The sequence below is a fragment of the Mobula birostris genome, chromosome 10, assembly GCF_030028105.1.
Source record: "Mobula birostris isolate sMobBir1 chromosome 10, sMobBir1.hap1, whole genome shotgun sequence".
NCBI lineage: Eukaryota > Metazoa > Chordata > Chondrichthyes > Myliobatiformes > Myliobatidae > Mobula > Mobula birostris.
The window spans coordinates 83899174-83915150 of record NC_092379.1 but is presented as its reverse complement, the minus strand read 5'-3'; positions in this window follow the sequence as shown (position 1 = coordinate 83915150).

The window sequence follows — 15977 nt, the reverse complement described above, 5'->3', positions numbered from 1 at the left end:
ATCGTTTAGAGAAAAAACAACTCAGGTTGTACTTCCAATTTGAGGCCTTTTATTTGGGCTAATTGTATTTGAATTACACAAAATACTTTAGTCAAGCTTTCAAATTAATTCAAACAAGAAAACACTAACTCTCATATCTAACAGGCCATCGCTGTCTTTCTTTAAGTATATTACAATACTTCACACCTTTACTTCTAAGTTTCATTATTTAATTTTATTTCAACACGAAAAATAAATGAACAAGAATTGACTGTTGCACTCAGTGTGATGACTGGGGCTGGATACTTTCTGCTAGTTCCCTGAAATTTGGCTCATAACTACACACAACCAGTCTGAGACAGTCTGTGAGGTGTAGGGTTGCCAACCGTCCCGTATTTCAACGGTTAAGATAGAGCGTTCCTATGAAAGCTTTCGTGTGGATATACTTTACGCTGAAGAAGCAATTACCATTAATTTATATGGAAAAAATTTTTGAGCCTTCCCAGACCCAGAAAAATAACCTACCAAATCATACCAAATAGCACATAAAACCTGAAATAACACTAACACATAGTAAAAGCAGGAATAATATGATAAATACACAGCCTATATAAAGTAGAAATAATGAAGATTAAGCTAAAACCGATTTGTGGGGTAAAAATATTGGCACGTATGCGCATGCGCACACAAGTGCCCGCGCAAGGCTTCATGGTCATGGTAGTCTTTCTCGGGGTAAACACAAATGTTCCGGGATTTGACTGCTGTTTTTGTCCCTTATTTGGGAGTGAGGAAGTTAGCAACCCTAGTGAAGTGTCTATCAGTAAGTCAGCTCCTGTACTTAGATTTAATAATTTTCGTCTGTGAAAATGCAATTTCACATAGATAAGTTGACCCGAAGTAGGCACTGACTTTTAGTACAATAAAACCAACGCACACACCGCACATTGCTAGGGCCCCCCGGGATGTCACTTTCACGGACATATATTTTAAACTCATTGTAGATATCCTCACCTCTCGTTCTCTCCTTTAATTGCAAAAGAGTGAGGAAGTCCTTTGTTGTAAAATTCTGGAAAGCCATTCTGACAAATACAACATGCTGAGCTGTTTGCATTACATCCAGGGATTCATCAAATTGTAGTGAAAAATACTTACAGAGTGACAAGTCCTTTAACACTTGTTGATCCACATCCCCTGACAATGACTCCTCCCTCCTTGTCACTGTTGCAGAGCCAAGCAGTACATTATGTATTGCGAATGTGATGCCGGTTTTGTTTTTAAAGACATTAAAAATAGTCTCTGCGGTAATGGCCATTGCTTCCTTGAATAAATCGCTATCTGTAAAAGGTTTCTTGTGTTTAGCCAAAAGGCGACTTACACAAAATGATGCTTCAATAGCAGCCTTATTTTGAGCGCATGTTTTGTGAAAAATGATTGCTGGGCCTTCAACCTTGATTTCAGCTCCTCAACTTTCCAGCCACGAATTGTGCTCTTTAGGGGGTAGGTGTCTTTCAATTTCTGGTGGTTGGTGTTGTGGTGCCACTCCAGATACCGGCTTTTCATCAGCGCTTGTGTTTGGTGGCACAACATACATACACACTTGTCTTTCACCAAGGTAAATAGAAATTCCTCTTCCCATTCAGGATGGAATTTGTACATTTTCGCCTTCTTTCGTGGAGCCTCCGCTATGCTATCAGGATATCACGAGCGATTGCTGATTGTGTCGCCTCTGATCTGGGCCGACATTTATGTGCCGGGCGGTACCTAATTAATTAGCTTGTTTATTTTGGCTTTCTTTCTTAAAGATGTGCTGTGTGTGTTCCGAATTCCGTTGCACCCCTGCATTCTTCGCGGCCCGCAGGTTGGGGACCACTGCCGTATACTGATGTTTGCAACAGTCTGTACTCTTATCTAATCTGATTGGTCACTTTGATGCAGCACAAGCTACGCTGAAAACACGGTGCATGGCAGGGGGAACTACACACATGCGCACTGGCAGAAAGAATGGAACTAAAACCCCGCAACCCAGAAACAATCTCTCTTTACAAACAGCTTTGTAGCAAAAGTATTGCTGTATTACCATTATCCTAATTAGTATTACTTAATTTTATAATACTCACATTACAACAGTATTTGTGTATTTTTTCTTGATTTTTTTCAGGATCTACTGGGAAAGTCTCAAAGATCAACTGGTCAATCGCGATCGACGGGTTGGCGATCCCTAGTGTATAGGATTAAGATGCATGGGACTCATGGTGACTTGGCCGATGGATTAATTATTGCTTTACCATTGAAGATGAGAAGGTAGTGGTTGATGGATCTAATTCTGTATGGAGGTCTGTGACAACCAGTGTTCGACAAGGATCTCTGCAGAGCCCCTAAACTTTGCTCTATGTGGTTTTTCATTGATTCTATTGTGTTTCTTTGTATATACTGTGAATGCCCACAAGAAAATGAATCTCAGGATAGTATATGGAGACATATATATATATACCTTGATAATAAATTTACTTTGACTTTGACTTTGAGATACAGTTCAGTTGCAGCTATTGGTGGAGAAATGGCAGATGTGACTATCCAGGCAAGTGCAAGTTTTTGCATTTTGAATGATTGAATATAAATGGAAAGTACATAGTTAATTGTGCACCCTTATGTAATCAGATTGATCAGACCCAAAAGACCTAAACCAATTCAAGTGTGCAGGACATGTAGTAATAAGCGGAGAAGCACAACAAAGTGATTTAAGCCTAATGTATTATCATAGAATAAACAGCACAACTAAATCACACAAAATGCTACTTAGCAAGTTACAAAGATTTCCACAAGAATTTCAGGGCTCATGATTTTCCACTGACTCTGGATTGTTGACAATTTGGGGGTTGTGATTGCCACTGTTGTCAGGGGAGCTCCGAATTCTGATTTGTGAGATCACCCTGTGTCTGTCCTACGCATATATCGATCGCAATTCTTCAGTCTAGGTGAAACGAGGGAAAGGTGTCTCAATAAACTGGGATTCAATCTACAAGCATTGAGAGGCACGCAGAATCAAATAAATTCTTCGGGCGTTTGGTCTCATGTCACTAACTCAGAACAGTTTCTTTCATTCAAACAACTTGTGTTCACTGACAGACATCCTGTTGTCACTTGTGCCTTGAGGCCAAGGAAGACTCCAGCTGTTAACAGCAAACATTAGACATTAACACTGTTTAATAGTGTTAACTTGTACAGACATCTTGATGCCTTACATGCTGTGAACTCACAAAGGTTACAGTGTCACTTGGAGCTGTTCAGACTTTCATTCAATATTTCACGAACTTTAATACGCCACAACATCTCAACAACCTTGATATGCAGTGATATCTTAAGGTCCAAGTCCAAAGCTCCCTAAAAGTGTCTACACAGTCCAACATGATATGCTTGACATGATACAACCTGATGGCATGAACATTGACTTCCCTAACTTCCGCTAATGCCCCACCTCCCCTTCGTACCCTATCCCTTATTTATTTCCCTTTCCCTTATTTTTTCCTCTCTTTTTCTCCCTCTGTCCCTCTCACTATAACTCCTTACCCATCCTCTGGGCTTCCACCCCTCCCCTTTTCTTTCTCCCTAAGCCTCCTATCCCATGATCCTCTCCCTTCTCCAGCCTCGTATCCCTTTTGCCAATCAACTTTCCATCCCTCCCCCTCCTGTCTTCTCCTATCATTTCGGATCTCCCCCTCCCCCTCTCACCTTCAAATCTCTTACTGTCTCTTCTTTCAGTTAGTCCTGACAAAAGATCTCAGCCTGAAACTTCGACTGTACTTCTTCCTATAGATGCTGCCTGGCCTGCTGCGTTCACCAGCATTTTTTATGTGTGTTGCTTGAATTTCCAGCATCTGCAGATTTCCTCGTGTATGATATGCTTGTTTTTATTAATTGAGGCATTGAGTACAGAAGTCAGGACGTTATATTGTAACTTTATAAAGCTCCATTTTAACCTCAGATGTATTCACTTCTGGTCATCCCATTATGGAAGGGTGGGGAGACTGTAGGGAGGGTATTGAGGAGGTTTGTCAGTGTGCTGCTTGGATTAGAATGCATGTGCTATAAGGACGGGTTGGACAAACTAGGAATATTTTCTCTGGAGGAACAGAAGCTGAAGGGAGACATGATAGAAGTACATGTGGTTATGAGAGGTGTAGATAGAGAAGACAGCCAGTACCTTTACCCTCACAGTTGAAATGTCAAATACTAAAGGGCATGAATTTCCGATGAGGGAGGAAAAGTTCAAAAGAAATGAGCAGGGCATGTTTTTTCTACTTGAGTGTGATAGGTGCCTGGAATGTGTTGTCAAGGGTGATGGGTTTAGATGCCATAGGCACATGTGTATGCATAGAGAGTGATATTGCCCGTGTGCAGACAAATAGGATTACAGTAGGTGGCATTAGCTTAATTAGTTTGCCACAACAACATGGGCCGAAGGACCTGTTCCTATGGTGTATTATTCGGTGTTCTGCGGCCTGTAAGTATAAAGTTTGGTATGAGTGCCAGTGCAGATTCTAGATAGGCTTGTGATGGATGGTGATAGCAAATTGAGCAGTGGCTGAAACAAAAATTTGAGGTCGCAAGATGTGGCAATAAAAGAGGCATTTTTGTTGCTGGGATTTTTTTCTTTTTTCACTAAAAGGTAGCTATCTCTCTTCATGAAATGCAAAAGGTCATCGGCCTTCTTTCAGGACTGGATCTAGTCTCATTACAGTAGGATTCCTGCAGTAACCACAGTGCTTATCAGCTCTCATTGCCTCTTGATTGGGCATCTCAGAAGACCAGAAGTCTCTTCTACTTTCCCGTGTCTCCATCAAGGTCACTCATACGGCATGCAAAATCTTTGCAGGTGACTTTCTCAAATCCCATGCACTGAGCACTGATTCCCAAGTGAAGTTCATTTGCTCCATCATCCTCAGCTTTGACTCCAGTCACAGTTCACCCCTGCTTCAAGAAATTAAGACAGAACATGCTGAGAACACTTAGTAGACTCAGCAATGTCTTGTTATAAGATCAACAGTTAATGATAAGTCCTTTATCAGAGATAGAAAAGTGAGAAAATAAATGTTTTAAGTTGCAGAGATGGAAGGACAGTGGAGAAAACAAGACAAATATCTGTGGCAACTTGGTTTGGTAGCACAAGACGTTTGGAGCCACTTGGTCAATAGGTGAATGATGACTTTTTTCAGAAAGAATGATAAATAAAAGCACACGCTGGGAAAGTGGAAGCAGAACAAAGCGGTTACCAGAAGACTGAAAAAGGGTGAATGATGCAAATATCCAACAGATTAGTTAGCCTTTGTGTAGAGAAAGAACACAGGAAACAGCTGAGGCCAGTTCATTGGCTATATTTAAGAGGGAGTTAGATATGGCCCTTGTGTCTAAAGGGATCAGGGGGTATGGGGGGGAAGGTTGGTACAGGGTTCTGAGTTGGATGATCAGCCATGATCATACCGAATGGCGGAGCAGGCTCAAAGGGCTGAATGGCCTACTCCTGCACCTATTTTCTATGTTTCTATGTTTCTAACCAGAGTTAAGATTCCAGTCAGTTCAAATTTTCTGACTGAAAGATCAGAATCAGAATTCGGTTTATTATCACAGCCATTTGTCATGAAATTTGTTAACTTAGCAACAGCAGTACAATGCAATACATAATAATATAGAAAGAAAATAAATCAGTATATCAATTACAGTAAGCATATATATGTATATCAAGTAGTTATATTAAAAATAGTGCAAACCAGAAATAATATTATAAAAGTGAGGTAGTGTTCATAGATTCAATGTCCATCTAAAAATCAGATGGCAGAGGGGAAGAAGTTGTTCCTGAATCACTGAGTGTGAGGTGTTGGCAGTCGTTAATAATGGATGCTGCCTTTCTGAGGCACCACTCCTTGAAGATGCCTTGGATACTACAGAGGCTAGCACCCAAGATAGAGCTGAAAAATTTTACATCTTTCTGTGGCTTCTTTCGGTCCTGTACAGTGGCCCCCGAACCCCATACCAGACAGTAACACAGCCTGTGAGAATGCTTGCCATGGTACACGCTTTTGAGTGTTTTAGGTGACAAACTACATAATTTCAAACTCTTAATGAAATATAGCCACTGTCTATATGTCACTGTCAGGTTAGATCCTCAGAGATCTTGACAGCCAGGAATTTGAAATTGCTCACTCTCTCCACTTTTGATCCCTCTATGAGGATTAGTTTGTGGTCCCCCATCTTACCCTTCCTGGAGTCCACAATCAGACCTTTTGTCTTACTGACATTGAGTGCAAGGTTGTTACTGCGGCACCACTCAAACAGCTGGTATATCTTGCTCCTGTATGTTCTTTCATCTCCATCTGAGATTCTACCAACAATGAGCAAATTTATAGATGGTGTTTGAGCTGTACCTAGCCACACAGTCATGGGTATAGAGAGAGTAGAGCAGTGGGCAAGGCACTCACCCCTGAGGTGCACCAGTGTTAATCGTCAGCGAGGAGGAGATATTATTACTGATCTGAATAGATTGTGGTCTTCCAGTTAGGAAGTCGAGCATCCAGTTACAGATGGAGGTACAGAGTCCCACGTTCTGTAACCTTGACTGTGGGAATCATGATGTTAAACACTGAACTATAGTCGATGAACAGCATCCTGACATAAGTGTGTCAGTACCTCCAGTTGAACTCTGTCTTTTTGTGTGTTTCCCCCTAGCTGTCAGTCTGTGCTTTTGTATTGCCATGTGCTCCTGTCCCTGCTCATGTTCTACTCCGACCCCTGTATTACTGAGGACTCTGTCTCTCATCTGTTTCTTATTATTACCTGTGTTGCTGCCACCCGTGTCTCATTGTGCTCCATCTATCATCTGCCTCTCTGTTTACTGCTCAGTGTATTTCAGTCCTGTGTTTTCACCTGTTTGTTCCCAAATTGTGCCAGTGAGTTTTCCTGAGCCTTTCCAGCATTTGTATCTGAACTCTGTCTGTCTGAATAACAACTCTGCCTGTTTCCCGATTCTGGTAACATGGAGATGCAAATGTAGCCCCAGCTGATGATATGACTAGAAGGAATGCTGCAGTTGCTGGGAATCCAGAGCAATATACACAAAATGCTGGAGGAACTCAGCAGATCAGGCCCGCCATCTCAACCCAAAATGTCAATGGTTTATCAGTCGCCATAGATGTTGTCTGATTTGCTCAGTTCCTCCAGCACTTTGTAGTTGATGTGACATGACACTTGGGAATATGGACACAGCTAAGTAATTCACACCTCTACATAAACCACATCATAAGCAAGAGAAAATCTGCAGATGCTGGAAATCCAAGTAACACACACAAAATGCTAGAGGAACTCATCAGGCCAGGCAACAACTATGGAAAAAAGAGCACAGTCGACATTTCAGACTGAAACCCTGGGGTATCGGCCCAAAACATCAAATATACTCTTTTCCATAGATGCTGCCTGTCCAGCTGAGTTCCTCCAGCATTTTGTGTGTATTATATAAACCACATCCTGATTTTCGTTCATTCAAAAAAACCTTAGCAAATCAGCCCACGCATTGGATTTTACGGTGTTGGTTATTTCTTTCCACTCTCTGTATCATTCTTTTTTCTTTATTATTATTTCTGGTGATGTTAGTTTTGTAAATATAATTTGAGAAGCAACTTTGCATCTACTAGTTTATTATTTCCAGGCTTGTGCTTTCAAGAACATGTTCAATTATATGCATGTCAGAAATTCTATTTCAATGTTACAAGCTGCAAGAGTGAAGACTCCTGGCTGATCAAATAAATTGTTCTTATCCTTCAGTTCCCATGCTGAGCAGTGCCAGAGAAAGAAGTTGGATATTTAGAAATACAAGTGGATTATGATTGAAACGACTTGGGGTTTGACTTCCCTTTTTCCAAGCTGCTTAATATTTCCTCCTGTGTATTGTACAGGCTTTCTGCTATGAGCTCTTCTTTATTATTTTAAATGGAAATTGATCAAAATAAGCAGCAGTATTTACTGTAATCTGTTGTTTAGGTGTGCCAACTTTATTTTAGAAGCTTACTGATTATTTTTCAGGCATTTTTAATTACAGAAATGTGCAGGAGATCATATAATTATTTTCAAATGGATGTAAGCTTTTCAGAATCCCTTGGTGAAGTTCAGAAGCATATCACACTGTTCAGGCATTTCTTTGAAATATTTCCATATCCGTGGAGATTCATTTGAAGATCAAACCTTACAAAATGAGGCCAACATGCCAATCAGCCATATTCTGCTAGAATTTTCAATGGAGCACTAGCATAGCCAATGTTTCAGGGTTGATTTGCAAATTTTATCTGCAATAAAAAGGGAAATCTGAACACATATATACTGTATTATCACTTTTTTCTATAATTAGTTTGCTTGATGGTTTTTATAATACAGAATACAATTGACAGAAAATTGGACTGTCCCAATTCAGTTGCACATTTAATACCAATGACAAATGAAGTCCCCTATAAATAAATAAAATCACTAGGATGCTCAGATAAAGTTTAAAATAGTATTAAATTGTTTTACATTCAGAGTCAAAAAGTACAATGGAAAATTGTCCTTCTGCTTGGACTTCACTTAATTTAGTGTAGCTCCTGATATTTTGCTGTGCAGCACCAAAGTAGGGTGTCAGACCTTAATGGTTCCTTGCCCACGGTAGCAACATAGCAGCCATACGTACTCTGGTGACAGAGGTTACAGAGGACTGGAATGAAAAATACTTCCTTATTTACAACAATTTTCAAGTCCTATAAGATAAGTGTATAATATAGCCAATAATTTTTTGTTCTATTGTCTATGTTGGACAGGCTGGGCTTGGTTGACCTTGCTTGCAGTAGATGTCTATTTCTCTCCTCCTATTCATTAACCAGCATAGTTTATTATGACCATAAGAACATAAGATATAGGAGGAGAATTAGGCCATTCGGCCCATCAAGTCTGCTCTGTCATTTCATCATGTCTGATCTATTATTCCTCTCAGCCCCAGTCTCCGATCTTCTCCTTGTATCCCTTCATACCTTGACCAATCAAGAATCTATCTACCTTTGCCTCAAATATTCATAAGGACTTGGCCTCCACAGTTGCTTGTGGCAATGAATTCGATGGATTTACCAGTCTCTGATAAAGAAATTCCTCCTCTTCTCCATTCTAGAAGGATGCGTTTCTATTCTAAGGCTCTGTCTTCTGGTTTTAGACTCTTCCCCAAAGGAAGCATCCTCTCCACATCTACTCTATCAAGAACTTTCACCATTCAATAGGTTTCAATTAGGTAACCCACTCATTCTTATGAATTCTAGTGAATAGAGGCCCAAAGTCATCAAGCGTTCTTCATATGACAAGCAGTTCAATACGAAGAGCGCTTGATAGCTTTGAATCTTTTGGATCTTTTTTGTGAATCTCCTTTGAGCGCTCTCCAGTTTTAGCACATCACTTCTAAGATAAGGGTCCCAAAACCGATCACAATACACCAGGTGAGGCCTCACCAGTGCTTATAAAGCCTCAAATTACGTCCTTGCTTTTATATTCTGGTCCTCTTGAAATGAATGCTAACATCATATTTGCCTTCCTCACTACAGATTCAACCCGTAAATTAACATTTAGAGAACCCGGCACAAGAAATCCCAAGTGCCTTTGTGTCTTTGAATTTTCTCTCCATTTAGAAAATAGTCTACCTTTTATTTCTTCTACTAAAGTGCATGACAACACACTTCCTGACACTGCATTCCATCTGCCACTTCTTTGTCCATTCTACTAATGTAGCCTCTATACTTCCTCAGCATTACCTGCCCCTTCATCCATCATCAGCAAACTTTGCAACAAGCCGATCAATTCCATTATTCAAGTCAATTACCTATAATGTAAAAAGAAGCAGACCCATCACGGGTCACTGTGCAACACCACCAGTCACCAGCAGCCAACCAGAAAAGGTTCCCTTTATCTCCATTCTTTGCTTCCTGCCTATCAGCCACTGCTTTATTCATGCAATATTTTTTCCTACAATACCACAGGTTCTTAACTTGTTACACAGTGTGACACCTTGGCAAAAGCCTTCTGAAAATCCAGGTACATGTCATATCATTCTCCTTTGTCTATCCTGCTTGCTGTTTCTTCAAAGGATTCTATCAGATTTGTCAGGCAAGATTTTCCCTTGATGAAACCATGCTGACTACTGCCTTTTTTTATCATGTGTATCTAAGTACCCTGAAACAACATCCTTAACAATTGATTCCAACACCTTCCCAACCACTGAGGACCTCGCCTATAATTTCCCTTCTTCTGCCTCTCTCCCTTCTTGAAGAGCTGAGTGCCATTTTCATTTTTCCAGTCTTCTGGAACCATTCCAGAATCTAGTGATTCTTGAAAGATCACTACTATTGCCTCCACCATCTCTTCAGCAACCTCATTCAGAACCCTGAGGTATACACCATATAGTCTGGATGACTTATCTACCTTCACATCTTTAAGTTTCCCAACTTCACACACTTCTGACCCCTGACACTCTGGAACTTCCACCGTACTGCTAGTATCATCCACAAAGAAAACTAATGCAAAATACTTGTTCAGTTCATCCAACATTTCTTTCTACCTCATTACTACCTCTCCAGCATCGTATTCCAGTGGTATGATATCCACTGTCGCCCCTCTTTTACACCTTATGTATCTCAGGAAAGTAGCTTTCTTTTGTATTCCATCTTTTCCTTCTTAGTGACTATTTTAGTTATTTTCTGTTGTTTTTAAAAGCTTCCCAATCCTCGAACTTCCTATTAATTTTTGTTCTATTATATGCCGTCTCTTTTGCTTTTATGTTTGTTCTGACTTCTCTTGTTAGCCACATTTGTGTCATCTTGCCTTTAAAATACATCTTCCACTTTGGGATATAAATCCTGTGCTTTCTGAAATGCTTCCAGAAATTTCAGCCTTTGCTGCTCTACCATAATTCTCATCAGTGTTCTTTTCCAATCAGTTCTCCTCTCTCCTGCCTCTGTAATTTCCTTTACTCCACTGTAATACTGATACATGTGACTTCAGCTTCTCCTTCTCAAATTTCAGGGTGAATTCAATCATATTATGATTACCTCCCCTAAGGGTTATTTTACCTTAAGCTCTCTAATCAATTTATGCACTTAAGGTATACGTGACCCCTGGGGAATATTAACATCATGCCATTCATTAGGAAAATTGTCAGGAGTGCTCCATGAATCAATGAGCCCAGTCAAATGTTGGGTCTGCACAATTTGACTCCTAAATGATTTTTCATGTGACCAGTCCTGTGCGAAGTTGAGAGTGATCGCCTGGCATCCAAAAAATAATGTCAATGATCCATATCTAAGACTAATGCCTCATCAAGGTATTTTTTTTTACTGCTTTGACCATGCAGGAAAATATACTCAGAAGCAAAATATTACATAACCCAGTATTCATCAGGAAATAAATGTGAAATCAAAGCAGGGAATGCTAGGAGCACTTAACAGTTCAAACAATAACCTTCCACAAATGCGGCCTGAGCTACTGAGAGTTTCTAGTATTTCCTGTTCTTAATTCCCCTTATTAATTTCAGTCGGCAACTCATTGAGTGTTTTATTAAATGTTTCGATCACAAACTATGTTGGTCCCCAACTGAGTCTTTGTGCAAAATTATCCTGCTTATTATCCTGAATTATTGGGAATATATTGTTTTCGGAACAAGGAGTTGATCTGTTCTTACACTTACACTCACATGTACAGAAATGCACTTCCACAGATTCCAGGGCTTCGCCAGTACTTTTTTTAAAAACCAGTAGTGAATCAAATTCCTTTTGTCTCTCCACGCATATAACATTTAAAAATCTTCTTATTACATTCTGCTGCAGAAAAGGAATTAAACAACTTAACGGATCTCAAACAATTTAAAAGAAAGCAAGAATGAAGGAAATGGTCAAGTGTAAATTATCTTTGTATCACAATGAAAATACATAATAGAGCAGAAAACTGTGAAAGTAAGCAAGTAGTGGTGCTGAAAAGTCATCAAAACGTGACGCATCAAAAGCATATACAGCAATCAGATAGCAAGATCGCGGAAGAAACTGGAATTGTAGTGTGGAAATAATGTTGCAAGAAAATAGCATTCAGTCCGGATGCCTGCAGAAGTCCCGTGAGAAGGAGATAGTATTCCTAAAGCTCAGACTGAGCTCTCTTCATGAACCTGACCCATGAAACGTCAGCCTGGAAATGGAAATGGATGAAATGGCTTGCCATTGTAAGGTCAGGATCAATGTTGCACAAAGAATGGAAATATTTTACAAAACAACTGAAACTGTCTTTAGGATTCCTAAGTAGAGGAGATATCCTTAGGGGACGTAAATGCAGAAGACTGAAGAGATTACTTGTAAGTTTCTGTGGCACACAGAAGGAATATTTGGGAGAAGGTTAATGAACATTTGCTGTTTATATGTGAACGTGCCGATACAGTTACGTGCTAGTACTTTCTCAGAGATTGAAATGGCCATCATGCCATACCCCACAAACAAGCTGTTAATATCATTTAATTTTATTTCTTATTATTTTCATTGGTTTTGTGCCACACAGGATGAGTCATGCTTACACAACTCAAGTGTCCTCCCTTTGAAAACCTAAAGCATAGACTGGGAATTTGCATACCCATCCCCCATCCCATGAATTCATATCAGCAACGAAGCTGAGACTTATGGAAACTTAGAACCAATGTTCTTTATTGCAACAATACCATCCTCTGATAACTAGTCATTGCTTAGTAACAAAGGGTAGAAAAAAAGTATTTGTTCCTGTCATATCAGAAAGGCTCAAAATATAATGCCAAAAGTTACCTTTAGTTCGTCTATACTTGCTGCCAAGCATTTCATCCTTTCCTTCAGTAATGATCACTCAGATACATTGTGTCAGAGCTGTCAAAGGTGCAAGGGTGACAAGAAAAGATAGTAGAAAAATGAAAGACCTCTGAATAGTTTAGTACTGGTCTTTTACTATCAGCTTCTTCAGTGATACAAAGACCACATCTGTCAACCAGTGAAGCAATATTATGGATCAACTTGACATTAGTAAGGAAAAAGTAATTTATTGTCTTAAACTGAATACAGTCCAAGAGCCTCAGAAAAATTATCTTGCTTACTAATAAAGCCACTTGTAATCTCACTGTGATGAAGAGTGCTTGGTAAACACATTTTGCACACATGCACATTTATATACTGTATACACACACACACACACACACACACACACACACACACACACACACACACACAAACATTGCCTTGTCATTCTGTTATTGTACTGAGTGTGCGGACTTCAATCTCTTCCCCCGCCCGGTATATTCTTATAATGGGTTGACTTTATGTTGCCTTTCTTGCCATACTTGTATGAAACACCCTGGTTTCCTTGGCTGCGTAAATCTAGGGAAGACACTCTCAAGTCCCTCCAAACTCGTGAGATTGAGATGGCTCATCCCACCCCAAACCCCAGTTTGTGTGGATCCTGTGTCATTTGCTACCCTGTTACAAATTAGTGCCACAAAATAACAGACGGTACACCGCAATCGATTAAAGGAATTATATTTATGAATCTTAATTGAAGGGTTAGTAGAGAATAACAAAAAGAAAAGGACCCATTCTAATTAAACAGTCAAATGTGCGCAAGTTTGAGCTCATCTTGAACTTCTCTGTCACTCACATGCTGGGCCCTCAATCAATGAGAAAGCACGCACCAGCTTCCGAACGTCGCTCGCAATCCGTCTCGAACAAACTGATCTCCCACTGGATTGTATGCTACGACTGGTTCTCCCCAGCATCTTCTCTCTCCATCTCACGCCAAACACATGCCCAAGACCAACCTTATTGTCCCTCACCAAGAAAATCTCCTGCTAATTGGATGGCAGAAATTCTACATCATCCCTTACCTTCGACAATAACCCAAACAGGCTGAAGGCAGAGCATTCATCTCTCAGAGAGCTGCTAAATGAAATGCCCACAAAATAATAGTCAAGATGTGAACCAGGGCATTACACGTAGACTATTCAATTCTTTTAGTAATGAGGATGTGTAAACGTGTATATATTGTTTGTATACTCTATTCAAGGTAGATACTTCTGTTTATTTTGTAACTGCGTTGTGGGGTGCATCACATTCTGATTCATGTGTAGTCTTAAATTAACTTTGTGGGTAATTAATGACGGTATGTCCTGATGACTATAAAAAAATGGGCCAGTTCACTCTAAGGAACAGAGGGAGATTGATCTGCCAGGAGTTCACACTGGACATAGTAGGTAACTAATGTTGTGATTTCTGGTAGATATCTTTTTGTAAATTATGGCAGTTTTCATTTCATCATTTTCACAAATTTCTGTAAGTTTGATCTTTTGATGCAGGGAATAAACACCTTTGCACAAAAGTGCAAAGCAACTCCAGCCATTTCTCTTTGGTCATAACCCACGAATTGTAAGACTCATTGACTAATGACAGTGTATCTTCCAACAAAACATTCTTTTGTAGCAGCAAATCATGTTGATAATTGCAGTTCATTAGACTAAAGTTACAACAAAAGCCAATTGCATATTCTAGTTAAATAAAGCTCATGAAATACCTGAAGGGTGAAGATATTTTGCAAGTAATTTTATTGTACCAAGTATATTTTATAATGTCAAAAGTCTTACTATCATAAAATTTTCAATATTGTCCTGCATACTGATGAAAGGAAAGACAATTGAACTCAAGCAAAATGTATATCAATATTGCACAGTAAAGTGTCCAAAGGGCACACTGTGAGTAAATTTATTGAATTTTCAGACTTTCCTGTTTCTATTACTTGTTCACAGCAGTATATAACAAAAAGAACTCAACTCACAATGCCTTAAAAATTGTAGGAAGTCAGTATTAAAGGTTAACATTCATGCTCAGCTGCTAATGCTTAATACAAAGCAAAATAGTGGTTCTACATTGTATTTTTCTTCTAAAAGGTGATGCTGCTGACTTCAATTCCATAGTAGAGTTCAGTATGCAAGCATAACCACATTGAGCCTGAGCCATCTCTACACAGGATCTTAAATCAACTCTTTTTGTAATATACTCACTGAAGTATTATGTGTTTCCAGTCCATATCTTTCCTTCATCCAGATTTTTAACATCTGCCACTTTGCTTTATCGGCAGAGACTCTTTGATTTTCTTTTTAAAGACAATTACAATTTTAACTTTAAGGAGACAGCTCTAAGCATGTTTAATGTCACTATGAAGCAATTTCAATTTCCCACTAACACTAGACTGGCAGAATAAATTCAGAGTCATGCAGTGTAATGGAGTCAGGCAACTGCCAAGGGGTTCATTTAATGTTATTTCTCGTTGACACTGCATGGAGTGTAAATTGATACTGATAACAACCAATTGAAAAAAATATGTCATAAAGGGAGTGTAGTAATGTCACAGTAATTTGGGTTTCATCTGCTGTCTCAAGAGAATGCAAAAATTCCAAGGAAACATTTTCAAAAAGAGCAGGGATATTCCAACCAGACCTTTGGGCCACTATTTGCCTTTAACTATTATAACTCCAAGTAATTACTTTACTCTTTGTGTATCTTTGCTGTGTATAGATTGAAAACTTTTGTTAATGCTACAATGGTGATTAGAAACAAAATCAAATTGCAAATGTCAATAAAGCATTTTGCAGGCACCTGAGACTTGAAGGATACTGTTCTTCATTTTCCTTTTCCTCTTCGCAACCCGGCTACAACGCTGCACAATGAGCTAAAACTCTGAGGGCTCAGGCTTCTAATGAAATCTGATTGAGTTTCATTTTGCATTATGCAATCTGCCAAGTAGTGTGTATGCAAATTCTGAGTATACAAGAAGTCCACTTCTAAATTATATGAGGTCTTCACATAGAGTATTGTTACCATTCTGCTCAGAACAGAGATAAGATCATGAAGTGAACCATGTTGTAATTTCTGAGAAGTACTGTAATGTTGACTTAC